At 40.0% G+C, this 17,512-nt stretch overlaps 1 long non-coding RNA gene across 1 annotated transcript; it reads left to right on the top strand.

Moving 5' to 3' along the window:
• The first annotated feature begins 706 nt into the window (after window positions 1-706).
• Window positions 707-11,235, top strand: LOC137859444 (uncharacterized). Its single transcript, XR_011098277.1, has 3 exons — window positions 707-934; window positions 1,445-1,555; window positions 10,936-11,235. It is a non-coding gene; the product is annotated as an uncharacterized lncRNA (long non-coding RNA).
• The last annotated feature ends 6,277 nt before the right edge of the window (window positions 11,236-17,512 follow it).

Below are 17,512 nucleotides of genomic sequence, written 5' to 3'. Positions count from 1 at the left end.
ACATATCAGTAGGTTTTTACCCTCAGCTAGAGGTCCTTTCTGTACTAGCAAAACTGTCAACAAGTGGTGACTGTGGCAATGAACTGGCTTTCACCTTGCTGCTAATTAATGAAAATAAATATCTGTGATTTGAGATTAAAACTGCTGATTTTGTCAAATATGTTAATAAGCACTCATAAAAAATAAAAAACATTGCTAGCTATTAATTTGGGCTGAGATAAAGATAATTACTGTGTCCTCACACACGATTAAAACAAAAGCCACCTTTTACAATGCCTTTTTTGGTTTTTCAGATACAGCACTCTGCACGCTAAAACTGATCTCCTGATCCAACTGCTGCTCTAACTTGCATTGCTATAAATCAGAAGCAGCACTCTGGTGTACATGAACTCACAGTCAGACTATTTATTTTTTAGGAGGGTAGATTAACAAAGGCGTGGGGAGGAAAGAGAAAGGGGCCATAAAGTAGAAAATTGATGGAGCCAGGCACACACGCGATACGCTGTCCCCAAATAGTTCAGCGTCAAATAACAAAAATAGCTGTAACTTCATTGCCTTAAGAGCTTGATTAACTGTAGGGTTAGACAGTAGCAAGGAAACACGTCTAAGAATAAAAGATTATATCAAGTCAATGTTCCCATTAGTGTAAGTAAGACCTTTCTTTGGTTCGTGCCTGAACCTGGCTGTTTCTCTGCAACCTGCAATTTAATCCCCTGTGACTGTAACACCCTAAATGTAATCCTCTGTGAAATCAATATATAACCAACTCTCCGTTATTAGGGGAAGGGGGGCTGGGGGGAATTGGAAAATATGGATAACCCAAGTACTTCTGGGCCTTAGTTAGCTCTGGAAGAAACACGGTCCTTTCCGTAAGAGTTGGGTGCTAGCAGATAAGTCCTGCACGGCCGAGCTGGGAAGCGCAGAACCAGCTTAGGTAGCTTATTTGTGAATAAGCATAACATGGCTTATTCACAAACTGGCTAATGAAGCTAGAAATAATGGACAATAAACTCTGTTGTGTTTTTGTTTGTTTTTTTTTGTTTTGTTTTGCTGTTACTACAGAAAAAATATATTTTAATTAGTGTTTATAAAGTATTTTGAAGTGATTTAGACAGTGTTATGATGGTACCACAAGCAGAAATGAAAACATTAAAATACAAAAATGATTTCATGAAGAGTAAGATATTGGTTCTTAAATAGGATTGAAGTAATAGATGTATCCCGTTGCAGGAATAAAAGACTTCATCTAGGAAGAATGGTAACATCGTACTCCTTAACACACTGTGGAGGGAGGCAGGAAAGCACTCTCTTACTTGACTCCCAAAGATAATGAAGAAAAGTACCTTCAATTTCCAGAAAATGGATTAAAACCTCTTCAGACCTGGCAGATTAAGATTATTAAGACATTATTTTTTTCTTAAATGACACTGAACCCTATTTTCAGAGCTTGCTGTGCATCTTTGCCTGTTGTTCTCTCCAATCATTGTCTGGACAGAGAAGCTGAAGACTGCAGCAGAGCTTTCCAGTGTCTGGCTACGTGAAATCTGCCTTCTGGGTAAGTCACTGTTCATTTTTATGAGCTTTTGCTATCAGCTTCTCCTGAAAAGGGTTTTAGCCAGCACCACTTTTCACTTGTTCCTCTTCAGTGATTTTCTTTTCACGGGATGTGAATGGAAACAGGTGGCCACAACTGGCAGCTCTTTTGCCGTAACTCTTGCTTGGCTTTTTCCTGCACCTGCATGGGCTCCACTGCCCATGACTGTTGATGGCTGGTGATGTTCAGACACACTCAGGATACGTTTACAAAGGACCAGGTAAAATTTAGCTCAAAACTGCAAGTTGGTGCATAAGCAAACAAACAACAAGTAATCTGACATTTGAAAGCACCAGAAAGAGTTTCCTAATGCTTTGAAAAGAAAATATAGGGGAGATCTAGTGTGTAAAAAATAATGGGCTACAGAGCTGATGTTTTTGTAGGTGAACAACATCACCTGAAGCATTTGCCTACACATATTAGGTTAGAAGGAGAGTAATCACCCCATGAACAATAAGAAAATGAAGCTTGTGACACGTTGAGAAAGATGACCTTGTTCCAGATCTGCAAAATGAGAAAGAACTTGTGGGCTGGAATGACCACTGAAGTGTGCCTTCAAGATTCAAGCAGATCAAGATGCAAAAAGATAACCTTTAGAGACAAGTTAGTGGACACTCAGCCATGGATAGCTGAGGCTTTTCAGCACGCCAGGGGCAGCCAGCTAATGTAAGGCGAATACTGTAGAATTTCAGTCCTGTTGCAGAACAATGTTCAATAAATTAACATCGTCCTTTGCATTTACCGTAAAAGCTGCATGCCCCCTCAGCACCTCGAGCCAGTGACGGTGCAATCCTCAATTCACATATTGTAAATTTAGAAAAGATTGGAATGTGCAACTGATCATACCTAGGATGTTTACACATGCTGTTTGATCCCAAAATACTGGCTTATGTCATTAATGGCTTGTGTCATGCTCCTTTCTAGCTGGAGAAATGGCAAATGTTTACCATTTTAACTGCACTAGCCAACCGCTTAAAGAAAAGTGAAAAGCAAGCAAAGAAAACATGACGGGCATTGTAAACATGAAATTTACATTTCTTTGAGGAACAACTGTGCTTTTAAAAAAATCCTTGATACTAGTTTTGGCTCTTGAGATAACCAAAACATGCATATTAATAACCCAACTTATCTTTCCATGCCTTCACTATAACATATTCCATTTCGTATCATGACATAACCGGTCTGTTTCCAGTCATCCTCACTTCTTCTCTGCTTATTTATTTGCTTATCCCACCCCTTTTTATTGCATGTATGCTTATATTGGAGATTTATTCTTCTCATCCCCAAATCTGTAGGCAACTAATTGTTAGCACCCCTTTATTATTAATAGATATATTCATAATTAACATATTTAGTATCGATTTTACTTCAGTCACTTTTACCTTTTTTCTTCTAACATATTAGATTAGAAATAGTATTGAGCCCTCAAAAAGCTTTATTTTTCAGATCTTTATGTACCAAGAGAGCCTTCTGAAATTTTATATGAAGGCAACCAATTTCTAAGAGTAGAAAATAAGTGGTTCTGTACCGAAACTTTACTCATCCTATGTGACCATAGCTGATTTTGGCTATATCATTGTCTAGAGAGGGACCCTTATTAACCAAGCAAATGTTCATCATTCTTAGAGTCCAGGATGAATTGTTGTGCAAGTCATTTCAGAATCCAAACCAAACGCATCTCCACTTACAGAAGAACTTGATTCTTGCTAGTTCTTGTACAATGGCACTGATGCTGAACATTGGCAGGAACTAAGTTGAACATTTAAAGCATTTGTTTTTTTTAAAACAAGAAAGAGTGACCAGCTATCAAAAACAAACAAACACACGTATACAAAAACAAAACAAGCAAACAAAAAAAAAAATGTATTTTCTCATGAGGTATGGTCCATGTGAGTTTTGTGCTTGGCTTACAGTCTCCAGTGCAAACAAAAACATTCTTTAAATTATTTTCCTGACGGAAATTTTCTCAGATCCACATACAAGAAATGTCTGGCAACTGATGCAGCAGTCACATCTACATTTTGCTTTGTTGTCCTCAAATCCCAGTGTGTGATGGGCAATAGGACAAGGTATGTATCACCGAATGCAGCCAGGGAAAAGAGACATAACCCTGTCAGAAGGCTGGTCTGGGCTAAGATGACAGACACACACAGTGTTCTGGTCTGTGGCAAACATCTATTTCTGGGGCTTCTCACTTGCAAAAGACGTTCTGCAGGACTCTGTTTCTGACAGGCCACTTGTCTGAGGCCCGCCTGCTGGTGTGACCTGCCTAAGGTGCTCTGACTCTGGGAAGGTGCAAAGCCGGGGCAGTGCAAACACCAGAGCTGCACTGCCTCCTGATGGACCAAGGGAGAGCTTTTTCCCTCTTGTCTGCTGACAAATTGCACAGCTGTGGTGTTACATGTCAGCACTTGCATTGCGGATCTCCAGAGACAAACCAGGAATGTTCTGCATGCCAGGCAGTGGCGCTGAGCCATTACATTGAGACAACCTTCTTGAGGGAACTATGGGCCCTGGGTGAACAAGACGAGTGGGGAATCCACTGATGCTCTGAGCTGCAGCCTTGTAAAGAGAGACAGCCTACTGCAGTGAGGCTGCCTATATAGTTTAAAGAGGAAACATCTTGCAAAAATGTGCTAAATCCATACGGTGTTTGATGTATAGAAACCACGCTGATTTTGGACAACTTGCATGGTGTTGTTTGAAAGGTAAGGTAGATGAGACTCTATGTCCTTGAAGTCTAAGGTATGCTTACATCAATATTTGTGGTGATCCTGAAGTTGTTTGATGATATTTATCATCATCTGGAGGGTTTCCAGTGGAAAACATGATCTTGCTGACCTGGAATCTAGCTCGGCTCCTGCGACCTATATATTCAGACTAAGAGTCAACAGACAGATTCACATTGATACTCAATGCAGAGAAGCAAAGGGCTGGAGTTACCTGAAATGAGCTGCTCACCCTTTGAGGTCATCTTCTAAAATTAACCTTTCGTTAGGACATAAACTGACTTACGGCTCTTGCTTGTTTCATTGAATTACTGGTTGTTTTCCTTTTCCCAAATCCTTCCATTTTAGAAAAGCTAAAAGGGATTTTAAAGTTATGTTCCTGCTGGGAATCTGGAGAATCTCTGAGAGACTGTAGCAATAGATTTTGTAAATAATTATTTACTGAAGGAACTGAAAAATCTTAAACCAGTCTCGAGAGACAGACAATTATGGAGAAAAAAATAACCATCACTAAGTTTAAATGACAGATGCAGATTCATTTATTGAAACATCTGACATCTTGATGGGTTAATAACAGCAATAATTTTTTTTGATTTGATTCTTGGAGGATTTCTTTGTTACTTCTCAAGTCAGTAGGAAGTTTACTTTTTTTTTGTATGTGTGTCAGCATCTTGTGAGAAAGAACATAGAAAAGGAACACCAAGGACAACTATTGGGATAAAGAGAAATGTGAATTGAGGAGAAATAACTCATGGTCACAGGTACCAGCAAAAGCTTTACCATCTCAGAAGATATTTTCAAAAGAAGACTAGTGAACCACTGTAGATAAGGCAACAGGAAGATGGATGCACAACTTCTGGAAAACTTTGCTCACAGCTGATATAAGTTGTTTGCTGTCAAACTGGAAGGGCGTTTGGGAACCTGCAAGGGTTACGTCCTATTCCTATATTGTTCTGTTATTTGACGGTCCAGGTAACCAAATAGATGACACACTGGAAATCTGCTTGTGGGGTAAGGTGCTATGAGCAAACTGAGGCAGAGGAACAGTTTTCAGATTGAATCCCATGTTTTCCACTGTTTCCCTGATCTCTTCAAATCAATTCAGCAATGACAGGTGCTAAGTCCTACACTTAGGAGGGGAAAATATTGTCTGAGAAAGTACAGAATGGGAATGACTAGAGAGAGAGCAGTTGTTTTGAATAGCACCTGTGGAATATTACAGAGGATCAAAGCTGAACGTAAGTCAGCAACAACATGCTGTTGCAATGAAGGCATTCATCAGCCTGAGCTGTACAAATAGGAGTTTGCTCTGCCCATGGTGTAGTCAGCACCAAGAAAAATAAGAAAATGAGGCCTCAGTAAGAACACGACATCCAGTCTGGCAGTTGAACTTTAAGTACTAAGTGGACTGAGCAATTCGGAAAAAAGGACAGGAATAGTTAAAAGCCTACAAGAGGATAGGCACAAAAAAGGATGATGGAAATGGTATTGTTCGGTCTAGAAAGGAGATGAGTGAAGACAGACATAAAAATAACCTTTAAAGAAGAATGGGATAAATTGTTTCCCGTATGCAGGGTAGAGATGATGGAAAAAAGCAGACTTAAATTACACCCTTCAGTCAGGGAATGACCTTACCTGACAATACTTATGAAATTACTTCTGATTTCCAGAAATAGAACCATAGAATAGTTGGGGTTTGAAAGGATCTTAAAGATCACCTGGTTCCAAACCCCTTGCCACTCGACCAGGTTGCCCAAAGCCCCATCCAGCCTGGCCTTGAACACTTCTAAGAATGGGACATCTGCAGCTTCTTTGGGCAACCTGTTCCAGTGCCTCACGACTCTCATAATAAAGAATTTCTTCCTTGTGTCCAATCTAAATCTTCCTTCTGCTATGTGGGACAGTATAAAATGTTTTGGCATTAGAATGCAAAGCCATAAAGCCAAGAAAACTCACAGTAAGCCTCCTTGAACCAAACAACACACCATCCATTTTAGACACTGAAAGCTCCTTTAGCTTTAGTAGTTTATAAGGAAATTAATTAGGTTGTATTGAGAATATGTTGACTTTTCTCTTTTTAATTAGACACCTGCAGGAGGAAAAACAATAAAATAAAATTTAAAAACAGCTTTTAAAATTATACCTTCCCTCTTCCCCCTTTCCACTTGTTTATGCCTAGAGGACTTGAAAGTTCGTGGTTGTTTTTTTTTGTTGTTGTTGTTGTTGTTTTTTGTTTTGTTTTGTTTGTTTTTGTTTTCCATTAAGAAGATCAATTGGGGAAAAAAAAAAAAAAAGAAGAAGAAAAAAAAAACAACTCCAGGCAAACTCATCAATCAGGTCATGTTGAACTTGGCCCATGAGAAAGGTAACATTTCTGAAAGAATGATAATTCATCTTAATTTTTCTCAAAGCCACAGTTGTATCCTTACCCTCTCAGTTTCAAAAGAAAAGCTGAAATTTCAAGCAGTGTCAGAGACATTACAAGAAGGTTACATGCTCAAGAGGAGCAACAAAACTGCTCAGGACCACCGTGACACAAACGAAAGCCCAATGTTAAGAACACAGACAGGAAAGTAAGATAGACCCCGAAGGAAAAAGTTAATCCTGAATAGTTTCAGTTTGATAAAACTGTAAGTAACTACGAACAGGTTTTTAGTAAAGAGAAATGTCAGGAAAGTTTGAGCTCCTCCTCTGTCTCTTCAGAGCACGGATCTGAACTGCATGTTCCCGTCTCTCCAGATGAGCGACAGCCTTCTGGATTTCTAGAACCAGTCTCTTTTATTTTCACATTGAAGCTACTTTAGCTAATATAAACATGCAAAAGGCAAAGCAGCAGGATTCAATCCATATACATCTCACCTCTCCCTAGGACTCACTTCTGGTGGTCAGGTCAGAGAGTATTTTTCCTACTCTTTGGTTTGGAATGAATATATACAGGTAAAGCAACTTATTTCAACCCTCAAAATATTCCCATACTAGATGCTTTTTTTGTCAAGGTGACACAAAGTGGAGTTGAATTTTGTTTTGGCCAATGAACAGAAGCAGTTGTTTGGCTGCTGCACTTGCTTCCAGGGGATCTTTTGGAACATCTCCACCTAAAATGTCTGTCCTTTCCTAGACACAATTACAGGACAATGTGTTATTTGGTTCACATTGTGAAAAACAACTTTCTGAATTTGTCATTAAGAAATCGAAGCAGTTCCACACCATGGAGAAGGGACATGAAAAAGGCAGGAGATCCAACCCCTCTTCCTGTGTTCATTTTTGGAGGGCATATTATGGACTGGGACAAACAATAATAATAGTAATAATAATTAAAAGATTCTTCGGTATGTAACCAAGACTGTGGACCTCTTTAGTATGAATAGGTGATAAACGTCTGCCCAGCATGGCTGATATTACACACCCTACCTGCTTCTGCATCAACAGCAAGCAGATAAAGCAGCCACAGACCCTTCCCAGAAAACCCAGTATCCAAACGGCACATGGGATATGTAGCCACAAACAAGGCAGCTCATCTGATGTTGGCTGCAGCACACAAAGCTGCAGGCATCTCGTATCCCAGAGAGCTGGGAATGATGTAAGGAGATAAAATCACCATTAATCTTTTTCCTGGCCCAGGTACCTGAGGTTCAGTGGAATCATCACCAGAGACATGTTCAAGTTAGGCACTGAGCTCCCTAGAAATACTGTTTTGTTGGCACAGATTGTGATGTTCATGCTGTCTATTAAACACTGCTGTCTGATAGCATTGATTTTATCCCCTCCTCCTTGACTGCATTAGGAAATCTCCTCTGCTCTGTTCTTGATGTAGGCAGGAAAAGCCAAAAGCCCTAATTAACTTTTGATTGAACTTTTAGTAACTTAAATATCTAGGGCTTGCAGCCATTAACACAGCCTGGAAGCCAACACTTGTTAGTTATGTTAAAGTAAGCTGGCACCAGCCTCACTAGAAAGCCTCAGGCAACTCAGGCAAATATCAGCAAACTTTTAGCCAGCAACAAAACCCTCTCTAAAGAGGCAATCAAAAAATGTTCAGAAAATGCTGGCTCCTTCTCCCTTTCCTTTGTGGCTAGAAGCTTGGAAAACACTGCAACGTCTATGTTGCATTTCTGTAAAAGCTCCTTTTTTCCTGGTGGTTCTTCTGCCTTATTAGTCCCATGTAAAATAAGTTTATCATCTGAACTATCTCCTGTGCTTTCACATACAACTTGGCTGAGCCATCAGTGATTCAGCTGGCAGCAATCGATACCCAGACAAGACTCAGCCTATGCTGATTGTGCCCAGAGCTGCTGACACCCATCCTGGCTTCCCAAAGCACCGCTGCTTCTGCTGTTCATGCCCAATGCCTCTGCCTGAGCAGCAACGAAGTGTTGCAGCAGAAATGCCACCCTGAATGTGGGATCCAGCAAGGACTGGCAATTACAGCAAAGGACCCTGGAGAGATATAAGGATGTACATGTGTTTTAAACCGGGACGGATGGCTAAAGCCAACAAGGCACTGGCCAGCCCCTGTAGCTTGCAGAGCCTTCTTGACACCACCAAAAACACTGCCAGAGTTTATGAGAGTTGGAGCAGCTGGGAGGATCCCAGCCCAGCAGCTCTGAGGGTGCAGCACTCCCCAGGAGCTTCTGTCACTTCAGAGAAGTGGCCCCAGTTACACGGATTACAGACACCTCTGCTATTCCCCAGGCAGTTAGAAGAGACCCCTCCTTCCTTAGGGAGCATCCATGGAAAGGTATGGCTAGATGACAACCCATAGTAAACGATACTATGAACTGCTTAACAGTAACATATCGTTCCACTGAGGTATCTGCTTCATTATTCCAGCTGGTGGTGAGTTTGTGCTCTGAAACATGAGGATTGGTGGCCCCTGACATTTTATCCAAGCTGGTCTTACCACAGATGCTGTTCTTATAGTCGTAAGTGCCTAATCCTCATTTTCAAAATGTTTTTAAATTGACTTGACATCGTCCTAGGATAAGTTAAACAGAAGTTATTATTTGTTTTACATTAGCAGCTCATAACCCACTTCTGAAAAGAGCCCTAAAGCGTGAGGCTGCCTGGACAGCCTTTCACACTCTCCTCCCTTTGAGCAATCTCACTACCATATCTGGCCCCCGCTCTGGCTATGGCCCAGAGTGACTTGCCCTGAGCCATTCAAGAAATTTGTGGTAAATCTGGGTATTGAAACTAGCTCTCCCAAGGGCTCACCCAAAGCTTATTTAAGTCAACAGAAGTCTTTCCAATTGATTTCAATTAACTTTTGAGCAGGTTCCGAGTCTCAGGGCACTGCCTTTGCCATGACAGCATGCTTTTTATACCGCTCATTTTATACACCTATCAGATTTCTTCCAACAATTCTTTCCAAATTAAATTGCCTTAGGGTGTAAGGGAACATTTCAGAGAGATGAGGAACTGTAAGCTATCTCATTCTTATTGAAAATCAATGCGGCTTGGATACCTAACGCAAATTTGTGCCATTTAAAATGTTCCCATTAATCAATCCAGTCTGCCCTGTATGCCTTTCCCTATTTTTCTCTTTCCTGTCAATCTCTTTTTTTTTTTTTTTTTTTTATCTTTTCTGTTGCAGAATAGGAAGATGACAGGAGATCCTAGCACAGCTGGACACTAGGCAACTCTGAGAGACTGGTACAAATGAGTACCTCAAAGAGTGCAATCCCCAAAAAAGGATTTATTAAAAACGGATGAAATTGGGTATTAGCTTAGCTGAGATGTGCTCCTCCATATTTATCCTCTGATTTCAGTAGTACATAAAAAACCTGGAGTGCTGCCATGACAAACTAGGCCTATCATTTTCCAGTGGCTTTAATATGGGTCAAAACATTTAATCAACAAATATTAATTTATTTTAGTATTCTCTGGGGAGTCCCAGGGTGACTTTAACATAGAGCTCCTTCTAGCTATTTAAACAAAGAAGAAGTGGAAGGACATCCGCTGTGATTTATTTTCTCTGGATGATCAGTGGGGAAATTGGATACGCATGACACACATTCATTTAGTCCTCACTTCCCTTTGATGATTAGGGCTGAATTTTCATTCTGGTGTATGGGGATTTGTGTGTGTCACTCCAAACAACAAGTGCCATACATCTAAGTCCAAACTTAACTTTCCAAGAGTGAAATTCAGAGATAAAAAACTCTAGTGTAAGTGGCAAAAACAGAATATTATAATTACATGCAAGTAATATTTATGTTATAATGTTGAAGCCTGAGCCTCACGGAGGCTTGACTGAGTCTGTAGTTAAGATCTTTGCCCCAGCTTTTACAAGTAAAATGAAATAAAAATTATGGAAAAGATGTGGAGGTATCAACTTAATTAAACCTATAACAACTGATTAACCATTTCAAAACATCTGTTACTTGGTCCTTTGTACAGTATTGGAAATAACCTCAGTAATGAGGTGTGACCAATGGTTTTATTGTGTGAGCATTGCAGCCTCAGCAGAGGAAGGCTGAAGAGGCATAGATGTAGCTCAAACTGATCTCAGTGAAATGCTAGGTCTGTGTAGCCAAACTAAGGAAATTAATTTGTTTTTAGCCTTTATTTATTAATATAACTTTTTTTTTTTTTTTTTTTTTTTTTTTACAGACTATGATTGGATAGAAACGTGAGCAACTGTTTTTCAGAAAAAGCCCTTTTGTCCTTCCAAGACTACCAGACATTAACTAGCAGAAATGAGTTCTCCAAGCAAAAGCTAATGGAAGGATGAAATAAAGCTTTGTAATGGATTATGAAGCTTTGCAATTAATGCTGGCAACCCCAGCGGTGATTTGAAAGGCTACTACTCTGGCGTAATATTTTCCAGTTTTCGTGTAGTCCCAATGTTAAGTGATACAAGCAATAAAGCTCCCCCTTCCCTTCCCCTGTAAGACTATTCCATACATCACATTGTGAGCAAGTTTTATTTTTGGACTGTGATGAACATCTCACAGGATCAGGCCAGTAGCAAGGCCGCTAGCACGTGGTAGTGATAGCATCACATGGACTCAGAAACAACTGCCTTCTACCACTGCAGCGCTTGGCACACTCATTGAAACGACCTCAGAATTAAAACCAAAACAACCACCCAAGTAAAACTGTACTGTCAGACGGCAGTACAAAACCCACAGAAATATAATCTTGACTAAATAATCACCCTGCACTCAGATACTAAACGTCTGGTGGATCTATTTTAAAAATAGACATGTGTCACCCCTCGACAGGTCTCGGCACTAGAGTGGGGATTCGGTCCCAAGGAATCAGATACGAGTGTTCACACACACACACACACACAGTTAAGAGAATGGGAAAGACTGACCTTGAATGTTTCTGGCAAAAGATAAGTGGTAACAGCAAGCAGTCGAAGCTGTACTTGTAGGAGGCAGCAACCTCAGAGCTGCTTCTGCTCCATTTGCAGATAACCATCCTTGGGCCATCTCAGGAGGGGGTGCTAGTACACTCGGTATCTGAAACACCTCAGTCTTCCATATACATATGTTTACACAGAAATCTGGAGAAAGATTAAAAAAAATCGAAATGTAATTCTTTGTTACCCACGGTTTATATCTGTCCACTTAAGAAAACAGAACAATTCCAAGCTGGAACAATGCTGTGGCTCCTTTTCAACTCGGCAGCTTAAAACAAAATGCTTGAGGGAAGTAAGATAAGAGCAGAGGTTTTAAATAGGCAATGTCATGCATTAGGGGTGAAACTGAGAAAACATCTTCTCTCACTCCTTAGCAGAGTTCAAATTTCTCTATTTCAGGCGTTAGTGTTACAAAACCTTTGCAAGGGAAGCTCCAGAGAACCTCTGTGCCAACAGGAGGCTTGGAGTGCCATACACTGAGAAAACATAAGTCCGATAATCCTCACAAAAAATTTCCATGCTGGAGCATTTAATATTGTAATTTCCAGCACACATGGATAAACCCCTGCTGGATGGTAACACAAAACAAAACCATTCCCACTGGACAGGCTGTTTCAGCTCTGATTCCACATAATAGATTGCATAATACACTTGGGGAAGTTGTTTTTTCAGCATCTTCACTGAATATTCCAGAAGAATTTAAGCAGAAACCCTAATAATAACAGCACCCAGTGCACAAAGGCAAGAGATGGGCAGGCCTACAAATTCACAACAAACACACTGTCGAGTTGGAATTCTTCCTCTCAGGCTTTCCTCAAACCATCTTTTCCCTCTCACCTCTCCCAAATAATTTTCTTGACAGGCTAGACAGAAGGTGAGTGACCTTTTCCCCTGACTTTTGCTGCTATAAATAGGACTCCTTTAAAGAAACAATAAATGACTAGTCTTAAAACTATTTGAAATCATCTATGATAAATTTTTTCATTAGGGCATGGCTTCTGGTGCTATTATAGGGATGTTGATTTTGGTGCAAAGTTTAAAACAAACAGAACACACAATTCCCAAATCCATAAGTCATCTCAGATATACATCAACAAGGATCCCATCAATGAACATGATTTATGAACATGGATAGTGTTAAAACCTTACCATAGAGAGCTATTAACCCCCACAAGTTTATTCAGGTTTCAAAATTATTTTTAAAAGATTTGAGCTTTTAGGTCATAGAGTATATATGAAATTTTGGAAACAATTTTGGACATTTAACAACCAGTTATTTAACATCTTATACAGTTTTCTTTCTGATTCCTTAGCCTCTCTCTCTCTTTTTTTTTTTTTTTTTTTTTTCTTCTGCGAATCCTACAGTTAGATGGGTAAACCAGCACATTTTATACGGATTATTGCACTGGTCGGGGTTGGAAGCGCTTGGCCTACAGCCTTGTATCTCATTGCATGCCCAAGACCTCTGATAATCCTTCAGAAATACACTGTCTTGAATCTTGTTGCTTCACTGGAGGCATAGATTCTCTGTCTGCTTTCCAAAAATCTTTCAAGGCATCTAGTAGCTGCACTGTAGGCCACTCAAATCACAGGTGGTGAAGGACCGATAAACCAGCCTTAAGAAAACTTATGCATGTTTGTCTGCAGCTTTTTGGTTTTTGACTGCAATTACTTTCCTTCTTTGGGGTCCTTTTTCCCAATGCCTATGACCAAGTCAACATATAGAAGTTAAAGAAGGGCTGAACTTTCCATAGAACATTAATGAGTTATTAGCATTCAGACACTTCCACAGCGTCAGTCTCTGCTCCTTCACCTTGCGTCCACACCTGATTCTACAGAAAGCACATTTTCCCTAACTTCTTAATTTTTTTAAGTAATTGTTAAAATATTTCAATACCATTTTTCCAAAGATCAGTAATGGTAGACTGTAGATCAAGTCTGTAAATGGTATATAATTGATTTCCTAAGCAAAAATGATTAAATTTCTCACATCTCTGTGGATTTAAACTGGAAAATGATAGGGAAGCATCCTGAAGAATTTAACTCAAAACTGACTAGTTATAAAACATATTTCAATTTCTTACAGAAACCTCATATTACTGCTCTCTCTATATAAAACTGACCAAAAGATGAGACAAAATGAGAGATCAGCTCTTGTGGTAGAGAGAACCTGCCATTAGAAAGGTCTTTGGAAACAGGCACGTTTTAGCAAATCTCTGACCCAGCTCATACTTAGGTCTCTCATTCCTGAATGAACACTTGAAATACCGTTTTTCCCAATTCTGTTCTCAAAAATGGGATTTTAATTTTCCTAGATTCCAAGTTGACAGAGAGAAAACTCAAAGAGAGAAATAGATATTTTCAAGGTTTATTAAAAAAAAAAAAAAAAAAAAAGCCATGAAAAGTATTTTTCCAGCTCTTTGTTAGGACAGGATTGTTTGCGTATTTCTCATCTGAGTGGTTTTAAGTAAGATAATCTATTTTCAATTGAGAATTCATTTAATTAATTGCAACAGTGTAATTACTACTGCAAAAATCAAGCCCCAACATTTCTGAGCCTGTAACACGTGTAGCACAGACAGTGGAATTAACTTACTGTGTATCCCAGAAAGTTCAACTTACATCTCTGTCACAGTTCACAGCTCCAGCTTTTATACCCTTATCCAGGCATAATGCCACTCTCTTTTGCAGTAAAGTGACATGAAGGCAGCTGTTAGCATGATAGCCACATGTGACAATTTCCAATAAATTTCAAAATTAAATAAGCCCCTTTCCAGTGATTCTTTGATGTCATTTAATTTTCTGCCAGTTGGTAAAGTCAGAGACAGAAGTCTCAAAGTAATCTGAATTTTATGGTTCCCAACTTCAATCCCCTGCAAGGAGCAAACCATTTTCTGCTTCAGTCTTTGAGGGCTTATTAAGACAGAGGAACTATTATAACAACAATGAAGAGAATGTCTGCTTTTTGTGTCAACTCATAAGCCTGTCTCAGTTGTTGAAAATGGAGAACCCTTATGCTGTGGTATACACCCAGAACTGAACAAAAGCCACCCAATCTCACAGACTCATTAACACTTCAAGAACAAGAATAATATTGTGTTTTCCTAGGTTACTCCTTACTGAGAACCACTCTGTAAAAGTTTTTTTTAAGTTAAATCCCAGCAGAAGGAACTGAGGCTAGTTTTGTGCTGCTTTTGTTTAGAGGACCAAAGCTCCCCCATGGCAGATTTCCCCCCCATGGCAGATTCACTCACTCTTTATGCTACAAGTGCCTCTGAACGTATGCTTCGTGCCATGTGTTAGGAGGTAGAATGGCACTCAACTCACAGTGAAGTTCATTTGTGTGCCAAGGTGGGCAGGCACACAGACTCACTTGCCTTTGACACTCTTAGCCACTCTAAGGCCAGCCTTTCAGTGCAGCATAGACAAGGCCTCACCTCAGAGCAGGAATCTCACCTGCCAGTAGGCAACCACAGCTGAGTCTAAGCAGGCTCTGATCCTTAAAGGAAGATGGCCTCTTCTGAAGGGCTGAGAGCTGGTATTTCTGTTTGTGGTTATCATCCTTCAGCATCAACTTCTGCAGCTGCTTCACCTTCAGACAGGACTGCTTGGACCTACAGGACAAACCTCCGAATTCTGCAGCCAGAACAGGTGTGAAAACACGTTCGTGAAATCAGCCAAGTGAAAAAGAAAGATTAAATCTAAATCTAATGAGTTGAGCTGTTGAGTTAAGTAATATTGTGCATAAGATTTACATAGCACCACTCTTATTTTTTCCTTGTCAGAGGTAATCCTGATTTACTTCCACAGGAGCATTACCTTTTCCCAGACATCCTACACCTGCTCTGTTGTCAGATGCTGTGTTTTGCTTTCCATGGGTGGGAATTTCCCCTTCTTCCTCATTGCTGGTCTACTCCATTAAATCTCATTCCATCATCCCTTCCTCTAGCTCAGTATCATCTCTTCCTAAAATGTTAATGCAAATCTCATGATATTCTGTAGCATCTTATAGCCCTATATGATGGAGGCATATCCCTGCAGGAGAATTCCAGGTTTTAATTAAAAAGAAGTTCCTGTGTACACACAACTGCTTTGCAGTATGGTTTGCATGCAACTTTAAAGGCCAAAACAGAGGCTGCAAACAAAAAGAACACATGGTCTTCTGTTTAAAACAAAAACAAAAAGCTCCATAGTCTTATTTTTTCATTATTTTTTAATAAACTTGACTCATCATTTTGTAATACAACTGGCAAAACTGCTAAAATCCCTTCCCTGTGGAATGGCACACATATCCCTGTGATGCCTGCCAACAACAGTAAATAAGTCTGCCAGTCTTGCACTCGTGCTAAAGACCTAGACATTTACAAAAAGCTTCTCAAAGATTCCCCAAGTGCTCACAGAGATCTTTACCACTGCAAGCTGTTACATAAAGTCTTTTGTATCTACTCACTTAATCCAAAACCCAATAAACTCAGTAATTCTGAATCGGAATTCCCATTAATCTCAGAAGACTTTGGATCATGTTCTTCAGTTACTAATGCTACCTCAGTTTATAGGGGTAAACCTTCATATATGTTTGGCTGCCAATACTTATGTCTCTAACATGGATTTCTGTTTCAGGCAGGGGACAAAATGGGATGAGCCAAGACAAATTTACTTGACTTTCTATTTCTGTTCCACCAAAGCTTCCATCTGTCTCAGTGATATCTTAAATGTGTCTATACCAAACGTTTTCAGACCTGTGTTTAATTCATTTGATTTCATGTGTCCTCTGACGTTTGTGGTGCAAGTTGGCAAGTGTCCCATTTATGCTTTGAGAAACTACCCTAACCCCCTAATTTTATGCCTAAATAAAGTACTCTTCAAGTATTAACTACTATTAACTGAAGGAAGTTCCTATTGCTGTGTTCTTAATGTTACTGTAAGTGGATCCCTCCTCCTTGCATGGCATCTCAGACTCTGGGTGCATGACATACTGGGGAATTACCCTAGAAAACGAGGACTGAGCCATCATGGACTGAGCAGTGAAGGTCACAGACCTGGGCTCCAGACCTTGACCTTGGCTGACTGAGCGATGGTGCCAACATACCAGAAAAGTGGAGAGTGGGGGGAAGGGTCAGCAGACATTGGAGACAGATGGCCTAATTCATCATCCACCAGAAATAAATAAAAAAAAAAAAAAAAAAAAGGCTGTTCTGAGCATTGTACACACAGCGATGATTGTAAATTCCACAACTGTGGAGACCTGCCAAGCCATTATACACATACCAGTACTGCAGCCTCTGTGCATAGCTCCAGAAAGGTGAAGTCAGGAGAAGATACAAAGCATAAAGGGTGTTCAGCTCTCAGGAAATTGGTTCATAAAATGATTATCCAAGCCCTGGTGGAACGAAAAGCATGTAGAAGTGAAGGACTGACAGGATATTACAGTTTATACATAAACAATGCCTTTCTGCAATGCATAATTTAGTTATCCATGGATGTGATTCTAGATATTATAGCTAATCAGCTTCTTTCAACACCATTTATTTGTTTTTACTCTTAGTAGTTTCCCAGTTGAAGCTGCTAGATTGCGTGTCTTGCTAAATAAAGTTCAGCAGTCAGCAAGCAGAGTACCTCGCAGGAACTGGCAATGCTCTGTGATGCTGCTCAGAAGGGACAGCAGGCAGACCAAAAAGAGTTTTCCCCCAGACAGGATTCTTTGGCTTCTCTGCAAAGAGAAACAAGGACCCGACTGGATGCTGCCTTGGAGTTTTTAGCACCTAGAAATTCACACAGAGCGAGGAAACGGTTGCATCAGTAAGGTTAGCAGCACAGGCT

This window comes from Anas acuta, chromosome 7, assembly GCF_963932015.1.
Source record: "Anas acuta chromosome 7, bAnaAcu1.1, whole genome shotgun sequence".
In the NCBI taxonomy this organism is placed as follows: Eukaryota; Metazoa; Chordata; class Aves; order Anseriformes; family Anatidae; genus Anas; species Anas acuta.
This window is presented reverse-complemented; position numbering and strand designations above follow the sequence as displayed.